We start from the raw sequence: 14,389 nt of genomic DNA, 5'->3' as shown, positions 1-14,389 counted from the left end.
GAAGATCTTTGTCAGATAAATGTTCTTAACATATTCTCCCAGTCTTTGTCTTGTCTATTCATTTTCTTAATGATTTCTTTTTTCGAAAAATTGAAATGTAATTCACATGCCATCAAATTCACTCTTTAAGTGAACAATTCAGTGTTTTTTAGTATATTCACAAAGTTGTGCGACCATCACCACTATGTAATTCTAAACATTTTCATCACATCTCAGATATACCCCATATCTATTAACACTCCTCATTTTCCTCTTCCCCCAGACGCTGGCAGCTGGTAATTTGCTTAAAAAAATCATGCAGAATTGCCTATTCTGGACAGCTCATATAAATGGAATGATACAATCTGTGGCCTTTTGTAGGTGGCTTATTTCATTTAGCATGATTTATGGCTGTATAATATTTCACTGTATGAATATACTACATTTAAAATTCATTCATCAATTGATAGGCATTTGGGTTGTTTCTATTTTTGTCTACTACAACCAATACTGTTATAAATATTAATGTTCAGGTTTGGGGTAAACTTAAGTTTCCATTCTCTCAAGTGTATTTCTAAGAATGGAATTGCTGGGCTATATGACAGCTCTATTTTTCACTTTTTTGAGAAACTGCTTAACTGTTTTCCAAATGCACCATTTTACATTCCCACCAGCAATTATATGAGGTTTCCAATTTCTCAATATCTTTGCCAGTATTTATTGTTGTCTGCTTAAAAATATCTGTTGATTGTGGTTTGTGATTTGCATTTCCCTGATGACAAATGGTTTTTTGATTATTATGATGAAACTAATATAAAGTGTTAACTTTTTTTCTTTAATGGCTTGTGTTTTATGTTTTGTTCAACAACTGTTTGACTACCCTCAAGGTCATGAAGATGTTCTCTTACTTTTTTCTTCTAGAAGCTTTATGATTCTAGCTTTTACAATTAGATCAATGATCAGTAATGAGTTAATTTTTTTTACATATAATATGAAGTAAATGACAAGGATTTTAAAAATATGGATAGACAGTTGTCATATGATTTTTAGAGTAGGTTATAATTTCCCCTATTAAATTATCTTGACGCCTTTTCAAAAAACCAGTTGACCATCTGTACGTTGTGTTTTTCTGAAATCTCTATTCTGCTCTATTGGTAGGCGTTTATATTTTTATGTCAACATCAACATCACATGATAGTTGTAGCCTTATAGTAAGCCTTGAAATCAGGTAATGCAAACCATTAAACATTTTTTTTGTTCTCTTTTAACATTGCTGTGGCTTTTCTAATACTTTGTCGTTCAATACAAATTTTGGAAACTGCTTGTATTTTGTCCAAAAACACCTGCTTACATTTAACTAAGACTGCATTAAACCTATCTATCAATTTGGGGAGAAAGGAGATCTTACAAATTTTAGTCTTCCAATTTTATGAAATAGTGTATCTTCACATTTACTTAGATCTTTAATTACTTTGAGTAATGATTTTTATTTTTTAATGAAGATCTTGAACTTTGGTTAGATTTAGTCTTTAGCATGTAATTTTTAAAATGCCAGTGTAAATGGTGGTATATTTAAACCACAATTCCTAATTGTTGGTAATATTTTAAAAGAGTTAATTTTTGGATACTGATTATGTACTCTGAGACCTTGCTAATTCACCTCTTATTTTTGGTTGAGTTCTGGAGACTCCCTAGAGTTTTATTCATATACCATAATGTTATCAAAGGGTAATAATGATTTACTTTCTTTTCAATATTTTGGCTATTTTTCTTTTTCTTGATTTTTTGTACTGGCTAGGACTTACTACCATCAAGTGATGAGGGAAGACACCCTACTTTGTTCCCAATTTTAGGGTGACAGCCTTCAGTGTTTTACTATTATATAGTATGTTACTTTAAAAAAATAGATGCCTTTTATTATATTTAAACAATTCCTATCTATTCCTAATTTGCTAAGAATTTTGAATTATGACTGGGTGTTTAATATTGTTAAGTATAGTTTAAAAAATCTATTGAGATTACTGTATTATATCTTAATTTTTATGCTGAGATACATTGTATCATTATATCAAATATATTGAGATGACTGCATTTTATTTTTACAGTCTTCCTTTCATTATCAGTAGTATGATGTATCAGTTTCTAGGAAAGCCATAACAAAGTCCTACAGACTGGATGGCTTAAACAATGGAAATTTATATTCTCATAATTCTGGAGTCTAGAAGTCTGACATCAGTGTGTCAGCAGGATTGGTTTCTTTTGAGGCCTGTCTTCTTAACTGATAGATTGGTGTCTTCTCTGTCTTTTTACATGTATTCCCTCTGTGTATATTTGTGATTTTATCTTCTTATGAGAACATCAGTCATATTAGGTTAGGGCCCAACTTAATGACATCATACTAACTGAATTACCTCTTTAAAGACCCTATGTCCAAATAAAGTTACATTTTTAGGCACAGGGGGTTAGGACTTCAGTATAGAATTTTGGGGTTACAGAATTCAACTCATAACATTTAGCTACTCAGATTTTGTTTCTTGTGTGAGTTTTAAGTTGTACTTTTCAAGGAATTTGCTCATACTATTTCAGATGTCAAATTCATTGGAATAAAATTGTTTATAATCCTTTTAATATCTACAAGCTTTGAAGTGATATCCCTCTTTCATCTGTTATATTAGTAATTTGTACTTACTCTATTTCTCCTCTTGATCAGTCCTGCTAGAAGTTTAGCAATTTCATTAATCTTTTAAAAAGGATGGTCTTTTGACTTTGTTGATTTCTCTATTGTTAGTGCATTTTCTGTTTCATTGATTTCTATTTCTATCTTTAAACTTTCACCTTTCCTACTTTCTTTGGCTCTAATTTATTCTTCCTTTTTCAAATTCTGAAAGAGTAGATTAGATCATTCAATTTAAACTCTTCTTTTTTCCCCTAATATTCTCATTTAATTACTATAAATTTTCCTGTGAGATGTGCTTTATGTGAAAAACTGATGTGTTGTATTTTCATTATTATTCCGTTTAAAATAATTCCAATTTTCTTTGTGATTTCTCTTTTGATCCATGAGTTTTTGAGAAGTGTTGCTTAATTTCCAAATATTTGAGGATTTTTAGATTAACTGTAGATTTAATAATGTTGTCTCCAAAACACAACTGTTCCAATCTCTGCCTGTTACCCAGTCCCAAAGTCACTTCCACATTTTTGGGTATCTTTTCAGCAGCGCCCCACTCTACTGGTACCAATTTACTGTATTAGTCCATTTTCACATTTCTTATAAAGACATACCTGAGAGTGGGTAATTTATGCAGGAAAAAGGGTTTAATGAACTTATAGTTTCATGTGGCTGGGGAGGCCTCGCCATCATGGCAGAAGGCAAGGAGGATCAAGTTATGTCTTACATGAATGGCAGCCGGCAAAGAGAGAGCTTGTGTAGGGAAACTCCTCTTTATAAAAACCATCAGATCTCATGAGACTTATTCACTAGTATGAGAACAGCATGAGAAAGACCTGCTCCCATAATTCAGTTACCTACCACCAGGTCCGTCCCACAACACATGGGAATTAAAGATGAGATTTGGGTGGGGACACAGCAAAACTGTATGGTTTCAATTCTTTGAAATATATGGGGACTTGATTTATGTCCCAGTATATGGTCTATCATGGTGGATGTTCCATATATTCCTGAAAAGAATGTGTATCCTGGAGTGGTTGGTTATAGTGCTCTATTAATGCCAAGTAGGTCAAGTTGGTTGATAATACTCACATTATCTATACCCTTAATAATCTGTTTTTAACTGCTTCTATTATGAATCAATGTCAAGAGAAGGTTATAATCCTCAACTAATTTGTGATTTTATCTATTTCTTCTGTTACGTCTCAGTCTTTGAATCATGTACTTTGGTGGCTTTATTATTATAACATACACTATTATATTGCTGAATCTTCTTGATATTTCTACATTTTATCATTTTTTCTGTTTATCTCTAGTCACAAAGTCTACCTTGTCTCAGAGATTTATATAATCTCACTAACTTCCTTATTTTCACCACTTTTAAAACTAGTATATATATGTATTAGTTTGTTTTCATGCTGCTGATAAAGACATATACATGAAAAAGAGCTTAATGGATTTATAGTTCCACATGGCTGGGGAGGCCCCACAATCATGGCAGAAGGCAAGGAGGAACAAGTCATGTATTGCATGGATGGCAGTAGGCAAAGAGAGAGCTTGTGCAGGGAAACTCCCATTTTTAAAACCATCAGATCTCATGAGACTTACTCACTATCATGAGAACAGCAAGGGAAATATCTGCCCGCATTATTCATTTATCTCCCTCCCACAACACGTGTGAATGCAAGATGAGATTTGGGATTACAGGCACACACCACCATGCCTGGCTAATTTTTTATATTTTATTAGAGACGGGGTTTCACCATGTTGGCCAGGATGGTCTCTATCTCCTGACCTCGTGATCCACCCGCCTCTGCCTCCCAAAGTGCTGGGATTACAGGTGTGAGCCACTGTGCCTGGCCTGGTTAATTTTTTTGTTTCAACTTCACTGATTCTTTTCCTTCTCACATTCAATCTGCTATTAGGTCATCGAATGACTGCTTCATATCTAATTTTGTAAATTTTGTATTTTTTAGTTCTATAATTTCCATTTGATTCTTTTCTATTTTTAACATTTTTGCTCAAATTTTCTGTATTATCATGTAAATTAACTACGTATTTTTCTCAGTCTCATAAAATATTTATTATGTTATTTTAAAACCCTTGTCTGCTAATTCTGACATCCGTCTCCTCTGAGGGTTGGCTTGTGTTGACTACTTTCCTTTTGATTCTGGATCACATATATACTACTGGTTTTATGCATGTCTCATAATTTTTGATTGTATAAAATAAATTGTATCAAAGAAGAGTTGAAATTGAAGATAATATTTTCTTCAAGAAAATGACACACTACTTCTAACAAGTTGTAAGGATGAGGGGCTATGTCAATGTAGTCTGTAATTGCAATGAGCCTGTGCTCTGTTGCAACTTTTGTACTTAATTTTATCACTAGCTTCACATGGTTTTGAGGGGAAGATCAGGAATTTCCCTAAATTATGGCTTGGGACCTGAGAATTGGCAAGACTCTGGAGATCACTGTGTTTTTCACTTGTGTTGTCAGATTTCTCAATGGACAGAGATTTCTGTCTACTTCACAGGCGTGCTGCCTATATTTTGAGATACTGAAGAATTTTCTTTACTCTCCAGCTCTGCCCCTAACTTTCCATGTCTCAGAAGATAGATCTATATTATTTCAACTTTCTGGGTTTTGCAGCTTTGCTTTTGGTAAAAGCCCTGTGCACCTCAGGGGAATTTCTTTCAGTTATCCTGCCCTGTCTCCATCCTTTGGTAGGCTGCTGTCATTGCTCTATCTACCCTATGAGAGTTGGGGCGACCTCTATCAATTTTCATTCCCTGTGTTTAGCCTTTGGTGTTCTTCTGCTTTGCAATCGGTGACGGCCCAGCATGGCTTAGAGGATTTTTTACTCTGCTCTCTTCCTACATTTTGAAGTGTACTTGGTCAAAGCCCAGTGCATTTCAGGAGGATTTCTTTCTTTCTTTCTTTTCTTTCTTTCTTTCTTTCTTTCTTTCTTTCTTTCTTTCTTTCTTTCTTTCTTTCTTTCTTTCTTTCTTTCTTTCTTTCTTTCTTTCTTTCTTTCTTTCTTTCTAGCCTGAACCATGAAAATATTTTATTTTATTATTTATTTATTTATTATTATTATTATACTTTAAGTTCTAGGGTACATGTGCATAACGTGCAGGTTTGTTACATATGTATACTTGTGCCATGTTGCTGTGCTGCACCCATCAACTCGTCAGCACCCATCAACTCGTCATTTTTTTTTTTATTATACTTTAAGTTCTAGGGTACATGTGCACAATGTGCAGGTTTGTTACATATGTATACATGTGCCATGTTGGTGTGCTGCACCCATTAACTTGTTATTTACATTAGGTATATCTCCTAATGCTATCTCTTCCCCCCACCCTCCCCACAATAGGACCCGGTGTGTGATGATCCCCTTCCTGTGTCCAAGTGATGTCATCGTTCAGTTCCCACCTATAAGTGAAGACATGCGGTATTTGGTTTTCTGTTCTTGTGATAGTTTGCTGAGAATGATGGTTTCCAGCTGTATCCAGCCCCTACAAAGGACACGAACTCATCCTTTTTTGTGGCTGCATAGTATTCCATGATGTGTATGTGCCACATTTTCTTAATCCAGTCTGTCACTGATGGACATTTGGATTGATTCCAAGTCTTTGCTATTGTGAATAGTGCTGCAGTAAACATACATGTGCATGTGTCTTTATAGCAGCATGACTTATAATCCTTTGTGTATATCCCCATTTCTTTCAGACCTCCTGCCCTGCCCCTGCCCTTTGCTACACTATTAACATGATTTAGCGAAAGTTAAATGGGGAATTGGTTTGTGGCTGACTTGTCCTTTTATAAGGCACACCAGAATTCTAGACTGTTAGGCCAGCCCACACAGTACTGTTAAAAGTTTATTAACATTTTAGCAGTTTTTCCTTATTCCTATTAATTATGAGTTTTTTTTCCTCCTATGTTTCCAGGGATCATTTAGATTTTTTTTCCTCTCTTTTACCTCATAAATTAAAACAAAAACAAAAACAAAAACATTATTTAGTAGCTTTTCTGTCTTTGTATTGGTTAGAGTGAGAGTGACAATCTCTTCTGACTACACCCTAAGTGAAAGTGGACATTCCATTATTTATAGATTTTTGAAGTGTTTTGTTTGAAAGAATATTTTATTTCTTTCTCTACCATATTTAAGGGCTGAAGCAAATAAATACAGCAATGAGAAACACACTTTAAACTTAATTGAGGTTTTGAGAGCTTAAGAGATTTTATTCTATTTTATCTTATTTTTTAATGTTTGAGATTCGCTTTTTTCCCCCTTAGGTTTATTGAGATAAAATTGAGAAATAAAAATTATATATGTTTATGCTATACAACATGTTTTTAAATATGTATGCATTATAAAATGATTACCAAAATCAAGCTAATTATCAAATTCATCACTTGACATAGTTATCTTTTTTTGGTAAGGAAATTTAAGATCTATTTTCTTACTAAATTTCAATTATACAATACATTATTATTAACTATAGTCACCATGGTGTACAATAGATGTATAAAACGTGTTCATCCTATCTGACTGAAACTTTGTACCCTTTGCCCAGTATCTCTCTATATCTCCCACCTCTTGGCAATTACCGTTTTACTCTCAGCTTCTCTGAGTTCTGTGAGTTAGACATTCTTAGATTCCATACTTAAGTGAGATCATGCGGTATTTGTCTTTCTCTGCCTGACTTATTTCACTTACCATAAGTTTCTCCAGGTTCATGCATGTTGTTGTAAATGACAAGGTTTCCTTCTTCTTAAAGGCGGAATCATTTCTTGTCATGTATATAATCCCACATTTTCTTTACTCACTTCCCCATCAATAGACACTTGGTTGATTCCATATCCTGGCTGTTGTGAGTAATGCTGCAGTGAACATGAGAGTGCATACTGATTTCATTTCCTTTAGATACATACCCAGAAGTGGGATTGCTGAATCATATAGTAGTTCTATTTGTAATTTTTTTGACTTCCCAGCATTAATTAATGAGGTTCAACCATCACATTTCTGTAAGGCAAAAGTTGTATGAACTTGTCAATCACTTCCAAAACTTAAATACTTTATCACATACTATGTGACAGTCACCACTTACAGGCATAGGCTTTCAGTGCTGGCTGATAGCTCACCAGGCTTTTACATTTCTGTCTTCCATGATGACCAACAATTTGGCATTGGGATGACTGGCTGAGACCAAGTTGACTTTATTATAGCTGTGGGGCAAACAAAATCCTGTTCTTATGCATGTATTCCACATATCTAAGATGTTCTGGCAGCTGGTACCTTTTGTGCTGGCCTCTATTAAAGGCTTGACACACTGGTAACAAGTCTGTGGGACAGGGAGGAACCTGGATCTATTTCCACATGGAAGGGGAGTATTAACTGGTATGTCCAAAAAGTCAGACTATCTCCTGACCCTTGTTTTCTGGAGGCTTATCAGGGCCTCTCTTTCTTGCTGAATTGCCTGGGCCTGAGGGAGGTGCTGCCTGCTGGGACTTCAATAAGAATTTTGTACAATGATTTAGCTCTCTGGGAATCAAAGCTGTATCTACTTGCTGCCAGAAAACATGTGTTTTTAACTTTGGACTTGTAACTTTTGAATACAGTTTTAAAGATACATTGTGTAGAAAAGCAGAAGGTTTGGTTAAGTAGTTTGCTCATTGACGTATTATTAGTTACATATCAGTTAGTGAATGTGAATTTCTTGGCATGGGAAGTGAAACATGATAAGCACTCAAAATGGGTTCATTGTTATTTTTTGTTGGAATCGTATAACTACCGGATGCCAGCTTTGTTGGATAAGGCACAGGGGAACTTAGTTGAGAGCATTGCTATGAAATAGAGAAAGAATGAAGTTGGCTCTTTGGATGGACTCTGCAGGAATTTCTGTGTTGCATATGCAAGCTGAATATCTCAGAAGATAAACATGCCATTAAATTCCAAAATTTTAAATCACATTAGAAGTATTTAAGTGGCTTGCAAAGAGTATAATGGTTTGGAAAATTACAACATATTTCATGCTGTGATAATTCAGAGCCCTAAATTGATTCAACATGAACTCCATCTTGAAAATAAGCACATGAACATTCCAATTATGTAGGATCAAGATTAACTATAAATTTCTAAGTCTATAACTCAGTATTGTTTTAAACTTCCACCTGAAAATAACTGATCATGTCTAGTTATATGGTTATTTCTATTTGAGTAATTTCTTACATATGGGTGGCCATCAGTAAATTTTCATCAAGTTGTATGACAGCCTAGTTCAAGTTATCTTTCAACCCTTTATTTGATTCTTCATCGAATTTGATTGTTTCATTTAATGCACCAAAAGGAAGCACCATAGACCATGGATTTCGCACATACCTCTTTAATTGTACATCTCCCCCTCTTCTAATTCTTCTTCAATTACCTAAGAGCTTTCCTTCTTTCTTCAATATGTATTTTTTCTGTTCTTGTCCCCTTTCTCTCTAATTCTGTCTTCTTCTTTCTCCCCCTTTTCCTCTTCCTCCTGTTTTCTCTCTTTCTTTCCTATTCCCATGCCCAACCCTCAACAATTTTTCTCCTTCTTGCTATTTGTGGACTAAAAACATTCATACAGACATTACAAAACATTTAAAAAGTAATGTTAGTGATTCCTAAGTATGGAGGAAGGAGAAAGCATATGTTTTAAGTGAAAATCAGCATCATTTAAACCTCCTATAGTCAGATATACAAAGACTAGAAGAAAATCTGAAAAAAGTAAATATAATTCAAATTATATTTACTTACTCTTTCATTTTGACTTTTTTTTTTTTTTTTTGGAAACAGAATCTTGCTCTGTTGCCCAGGCTGGAGTACAGTGGCATGATCTCTGCTCACTGCAACCTTTGCTTCCCGAGTTCAAGCCATTCTCCTACCTCAGCCTGCCAAGTAGCTGGGATTACAGGCGTGAGCCCTCACGCCCAGCTAATTTTTGTATTTTTAGTAGAGATGAGGTTTCACCATGCTGGCCAGGCTGGTCTTGAACTCCTGACCTCAAGTGATCCTCCCACCTCGGCCTCCCAAAGTGCTTGGATTGGTGTGAGCCACCGTGACTGACCTCATTTTGATTTTTATAGATGTTATTATTATACTTTTTCTAGTGGGAAGTGGGTGAACTCCCCCCACTCCCTACCAGAAAAGGTATAATAAATTTTTTCAGACAGGATCTTGCTGTCACCCAGGCTGGGGGGCAATGGTGTGATTGGCTTACTGTAACCTTTAATGTCTGGGCTCAAGTGATCCTTACACTTTAGCCTTCTGGGTAGCTGGGACTGCAGGTGCACACCACCATGCCCAGCTAATTTTCTTATTTCTCGTAGAGACAAGTTCTCACTGTGTTGCCTAGGCTGGTCTCCAATTCCTGGCTTTGGCTTCCCAAAGTGCTGGGATTACAAGTGTGAGCCATTACACCCGGCCTAAATAACCTTCTTGTCTATATATCTTAGAAGTCTCTTTTACAGTCTCCTTAAAATTTTCTTTCTAAATCTTTGCCTCTGAAGCTGCTTCCCTCCCCACCGTCATCCTACAAATTAAACTTTTAAAATAAATTATTAATTGAATTGCTTGTTTTTGTCTTCTTCATAATCATCATCATTATAATAAACTGGTTTTATTCAACATTGCATTGAAAATATACTTTAACTGCACAATGTATTGAATATGCTGTTGTGATCTCATATACAATTCTCATCACCATTTCTAACTTTTTTTTTTTTTTGAGACAGGGTCTTTCTCTGTCGCTTAGGCTGGAGTACAGTGGCGCCATCTTGGCTCACTGCAACCTCCGACTCCTTGGTTCAAGCAATTCTGCTGCCTCAGCCTCCTGAGTAGCTGGGATTACAGGAGTCTGCCACCATGCAGGACTAATTTTTGTATTTTTAGTAGAGATGGGGGTCTCACCATGTTGACCAGGCTGGTCTCGAACTCCTGACCTTAAGTGATCCACCTGGCTCGGCCTCCCAAAGTGCTAGGACTACAGGCATGAGCCACTGAGCCCAGCCTTCTAACCTTATTTCTATGGTAAATGTTTTTTGACTTACAAACAAACTTTTAGAGGAACACCCATATATAGTTCTGGAACTTTCTGAATTGAGTTCTCTGGAAAATTTGAAGTGTTAGAGTGAAAGTATAAGTACATTTTTCCTCCTTTGATGTTGCTATCAATGAGAGAAACACTCTCAAATATATACAAACAAATAAGAGTAAATGACAAGAAAAATCACTGCAGATTACACACACAAACATATGAATGATTAATTGCTAAGGTAGATCACGAGAATGTCTCTCTCTCCCTGAATGTGTGTGTGTGTGTGTGTGTGTGTGTGTGTGTTTTGGGAGGTATACAATAGTTCATGGCATTTTTATTTCATTAAAATTATACCACATTTAGTGCTCCTATATTTTGGTCAGTCAAATAATTTTGAATTCCAGCCAATTTTACCTTTCAATTTCAATTTGAATAGTTTTGATTGTTGGCATAGCTGCTTTCATCACCGGCAAGTAAGTTTTACCTATAATGCAATCTGACTGAATCTGTACGTCAAACATAAAAAAAAACATTCTTAGTACATTAAAGCCACACACCTAACTTTTAGATTAACTACTCTTTGGAATTATATACATTTTTCCCTATTTCATCAATGTGAATGAAATAAATTCTTGGATTTCTAAGTAATAAAACTGGCATATTGAGTGGTTTGGTAAATTTGGTAATATGTAGAAATAAGTTATTTATTAATCTCATATATTCTTTTAAATCAAGAATATTATTAAGAGTCCTTGCTAGTGATTAGAAGCATGGATTCTTAAACCAGACTGTCTCAGTTCAAATCTCAGAACCTAAAAGTACATAGAAAATATTTGGAACATTATGTGGCATATAGGAAGAATTATAGAAGTGTTAACAACTCTGGCTTTCAGAGAAGAAAATCTGTTAAAAAACGGAAAACCTGAAAATATGAAATAACATTGAAATCAAATGAGTGTTTCTTATAATTTATGTAAAGGAAATACTGCCAGGATAAGTCAAATTACTTGAAAATCTTATTTCTGACAAAATTCTAGAAATTTTGATTTCTAGAAGTCAAAATTTTGATTTCTAGAAAGAAAATTGATATTTGAAGTATATAGATATACATCTCCATAAAGTAATCTTAGGAACCTGAACTCTGTGACATTTTGATTAATAGAAAACAGCATTATCTTATGCTATAGAAATGACTTCACAAGTTTTCTTAAAAATAATGTACCTTTGGCTTTATATAAAGATGAAAATGAATAAAAATACGAATGTACCCTTTTATTTTCTTTTTAATTTTTGTGGGTACATAGTAGGTGTATATATTTATGAGATACTTTAGATGTTTTGATACAGGCATGCAATGTGAGATAAGCACATCGTGGAGAATGGGGTCTTCATCTCCTTAAGAATTTATCCTTTGAGTTACAAACAATCCAACTACACTTTTAAGTTATTTTAAAGTGTATAATTAAGGTATTATTGACCATAATCACCCTGTTGTGCTATCAAATAGTAGGTCTTATTCATTCTATCTTTTTTTTTTTTTTTGCTTTTAAGTGACTAAAAATAAATAAATAAATTTTGACTTACACTTTAAGTTCAGGGGTACAAGTGCAGGTTTGTTATACAGGTAAACTTGTGTCATGGGGGTTTGTTTTACAGATTATTTCACCACCCAAGAATTAAGCCTAGTGACCATTCATTATTTTTCCTGATTCTCTCCCTCCTCCCACTCTTTACCCTCTGAAGGGCCCCAGTTTGTGTTGTTCCTCTCTGTGTGTCCATGTGTTCTCATCGTTTAGTTCCCACTTTTTTTTTTTAATTTTTATTTTTTTCCCTCAAGACATGCAGATTTGTTACACAGGTAAACATGTGCCATGGTGGTTTGCTGCACCTATATACCCATCGCTTAGGTATTATACCCTGCAGGAGCTCCCATTTATAAGTGAGAACATGTGGTATTTGGCTTTCTGTTCCTGTATTAGTATGCTAAGGATAATGGCCTCCAACTCCATCTATGTCCCTGCAAAGAACATGATCTCATTCCTTTTTATGGCTGCATAGTATTTCATGGTGTATATGTACCACATTTTTTTAAATCCAGTCTATCATTGATGGACATTAAAGTTGGTTCTCTAGCTTTGCTATTATGAATAGTGGTGCAAAGGACATATGTGTGCGTGTGTCTTTGTAACAGAGTGATTTATCTTCCTTAGGTATATACCAAGTAATGGAATTGCTAGGTTGGATGGTATTTCTGTCTTTAGGTCTTTGAGGAATTGACACACTGTCTTCCACAATGGCTGAACTAATTTACACTCCCACCAACAGAGTATAAGCATTCCTTTTTCTCCACAACCTTGCCAGCATCTATTATTTTTGACTTTTTATTAAAAAGTCATTTATTAAATAGTCATTCTGACTGGTATAAGATGGTATCTCATTGCATTCCTCTAGTGATCAGTGATATTGAGCTTTTTTCCAATAATTCTTTTTGTGGCAACTGTGAATGGGAGTTCATTCCTGATTTGACTCTTGGCTTGACTGTTGGTGGTGCATAGAATTGCTAGTAATTTTTATACAATAAGTTTGTATCTTGAGACCTTCCCGAAGTTGTTTATCAGCTTAAGAAGCTTTTGGGCCTAGACAAGGGGGTTTTCTAGATATAGGATTATGTCATCTGCAAACAGGGATAGTTTGACTTCCTCTCTTCCTGTTTGCATACCCTTTATTTCTTTCTCTTGCCCAATTGTCCTGACCAGAACTTCCAATACTATATGGAATAGGAGTGGTGAGAGGGCACCTTTGTTTTGTGCTGGTTTTCAAGAGGAATGCTTCTAGCTTTTGCCCATTCAGTATGATGTTGGCTGTGGGCTTGTCATATATGGGTCTTATTATTTTGAGGTATTTTCCTTCAATAGTTAGTTATAGGTAATTTTTAACATGAACGGATGTTGAATTTTACCAAAAGCCTTTCTGCGTCTATTGAGATAATCATGTGGTTTTTGTCTTCAGTTCTGTCTATGAGATGAATCATATGTATTGACTTGTGTATATTGAACCAATCGTGCATCCCAGGGATGAAGCTTCCTTGATTGTGGTGGATCAGCTAGCTTTTTGATATGCTGCTGGATTTGGCTTGCCAGTATTTTGTTGGGGATTTTTGCATCAGTGTTCATCAAGGATATGGGCCTGAAGTTTTCTTTTTTTGTTGTATCTCTTCCAGGTTTGGGCATCAGGATGATGCTGGCCTCATAGAATGAGTTCGGAAGGAGTCCTTCCTCCTCAATATTTTGGAATAGTTGCAAAGGGAATGGTACTAGCTCTTCTTTGTACATTTGGAAGAATTCATCTGTGAATCCATCTGGTCCTGGGTTTTTTTTTTTTGGTTGATATGCTATTTATTACTGCCTCAATTTCAGAACTTGTTATTAGTCTGTTCAGGGATTCAGTTTCTTCCTGGTTCAGTCATAGGAGGATGTATGTGTCCAGAAATTTATCTGTTTTTTTCTAGATTTTCTAGTTTATGTGCATAGAGATATTCATAATATTCTCTGATGGTTGTTTGTATTTCTGTGGAGTCAGTGGTGATATCCCGCTTGTCATTTATGATTGTGTTTATTTGAAACTACTTTTTTTCTGTGTTAGTCTAGCTAGTAGTGATCTGTTTTATTA

At 35.0% G+C, this 14,389-nt stretch overlaps 1 long non-coding RNA gene and 1 pseudogene across 3 annotated transcripts in view; one reads left to right on the top strand and one right to left on the bottom strand.

The window, feature by feature from the left end:
- The window catches only part of LOC112424348 (uncharacterized), a 69,144-nt gene that overhangs the window by 42,478 nt on the left and 12,277 nt on the right, over window positions 1-14,389 (bottom strand). The window contains exons 2-3 of one of the 3 annotated variants that reach the window (XR_011609926.1): window positions 7,766-7,883; window positions 7,590-7,680 (exon numbers count right to left, since the gene is read on the bottom strand). This is a non-coding gene — a long non-coding RNA (uncharacterized lncRNA). Of the gene's footprint in view, window positions 1-7,374; window positions 7,539-7,589; window positions 7,681-7,765; window positions 7,884-14,389 lie in introns of all 3 variants that reach the window. The other 2 variants (XR_011609924.1, XR_011609925.1) reach the window with 2 other exon arrangements.
- The window catches only part of LOC105468238 (keratin, type I cytoskeletal 18 pseudogene), a 157,749-nt pseudogene that overhangs the window by 135,419 nt on the left and 7,941 nt on the right, over window positions 1-14,389 (top strand).

The sequence above is a fragment of the Macaca nemestrina genome, chromosome 11 (genome assembly GCF_043159975.1).
Source record: "Macaca nemestrina isolate mMacNem1 chromosome 11, mMacNem.hap1, whole genome shotgun sequence".
Classification (NCBI taxonomy): Eukaryota; Metazoa; Chordata; class Mammalia; order Primates; family Cercopithecidae; genus Macaca; species Macaca nemestrina.
This window is presented reverse-complemented; position numbering and strand designations above follow the sequence as displayed.